Source organism: Chelonoidis abingdonii, chromosome 9 (assembly GCF_003597395.2).
Source record: "Chelonoidis abingdonii isolate Lonesome George chromosome 9, CheloAbing_2.0, whole genome shotgun sequence".
NCBI classification, from domain to species: domain Eukaryota; kingdom Metazoa; phylum Chordata; order Testudines; family Testudinidae; genus Chelonoidis; species Chelonoidis abingdonii.
The window spans coordinates 84,196,432-84,197,905 of record NC_133777.1 but is presented as its reverse complement, the minus strand read 5'-3'; the positions used below and the strand labels follow the sequence as shown (position 1 = coordinate 84,197,905).

The following is a 1,474-nucleotide window of genomic DNA, read 5'->3' as shown; positions in this document are numbered from 1 at the left end:
TGGGTGAGTCCTTCTCTGTGTGTGAGGGTGTGACAGTGTGTTGGGGCAGTGTGTGTGCGTGAGTGGGTGAGTCTTTGTGTGTGAGGGTATGACAATGTGTTGGGGCAGTGTGTGTGTGTGCATGTATGGGTGAGTCCTTCTCTGTGTGTGAGGGTGTGACAGTGTGTTGGGGCAGTGTGTGTGTGTGCATGTGTGGGTGAGTCCTTCTCTTGTGTGTGAGGGTGTGACAGTGTGTTGGGGCAATGTGTGTGTGTGCACGTGAGTCCTTCTCTGTGTGTGACGGCATGACAGTGTGTTGGGGCAGTATGTGTGTGTGCGTGAGTCCTCTGTGTGTGAGGGTGTGACAGTGTGTTGGGGCAGTGTATGTGTGTGGGTGTGTGCATGTGTGGGTGAGTCCTTTTCTTGTGTGTGAGGGTGTAACAGTGTGTTGGGGGCAATGTGTGTGTGTGGGTGAGTCCTTCTCTTGTGTGTGAGGGTGTGACAGTGTGTTGGGGCAGTGTGTGTGTGTGTGGGTGGCTGGGTGAGTCTTTCTCTGTGTGTGACAATGTATTGGGGCAATGTGTGTGTGTAACGGGCACAGGTCTGACCCTTGGCCCTGTGACCCAGTGGCACACGCGTGCGGGGCTGGGCAGCACCACAGGCTGCTCCTGCAGCCCCTGGGCTTCACTGGCGGTAATAGGAGGCCCAGGCCTTTCGGAAAGTGCCCGGTGGGTTTGTTTTCCTCTGGCGGGGGCGCTGAGCGGCCCCTGGTTGCGCTGGGAAGGGGAGAAGCGGACCCATAGGAGCGGGTTTTAATCCCTGGCTGGTGGTTTCCAGCGGGTGCCTCCGGCCCAGCCAGCGAGCAGCGGGAACCGCCTCACACGCTCCAGCCCCGCAACTCGCAGCGCCCTGACAAGATCCCGCAGGGAACAGCCCTGCCCCGGGAGGCGGCGGGTCTCCTGCATCGCCCGTGCAGGGCAGCGCCCCACACCCTAGTCCCTGCTCCACCCGGCGCTGCAGACTCACCCCCTTCCCCTTGGAGGAGCCGAGCCACCAGCCAAGCGCCGCAGCTGTCCCGGGCTCCCCGGAGCCGGGCGCGAGCCGCTTCCCTGGAAAGCCGCCCGCAGGGGCCAGGCTCAGGACCGCGGACAGCTCCCTGCTGCCCCGGGGCTGGCGGCCCCTCCGGCCGCGAGCGGCCAAGGCGGCGAGGGACCCGCCAGCCCCCCTCCTTGCCCGCAGCCTGGCACCTGCGGCCAATCGCCAGGGCCAGGGGAGGCGCCTCCGTGGCTGCTCCCCCGATAAAAGCGCCTCGCAGCCGGCCACCAGCCAGCCGGGGTCCTTCGTCGCGGCGCCCAGCTTTGCGCTCGGACCGGCCCCTCCCCGGCAGCTGCCGGACTCACCCCAGGCACTGAGCGGGACCCCGGCTGCAGCACGTCTCGGCAGCGCCCCCACCCGCCCGCGCTCCCTCCTAGGGCCCCGGCAGGGCCATGGTCCC

At 65.7% G+C, this 1,474-nt stretch overlaps 1 protein-coding gene across 1 annotated transcript in view; it reads left to right on the top strand.

Moving 5' to 3' along the window:
- Window positions 1-1,474, top strand: part of LOC116815725 (uncharacterized) — a 5,372-nt gene that overhangs the window by 2,707 nt on the left and 1,191 nt on the right. The gene's annotated exons all lie outside the window — the stretch shown is intronic.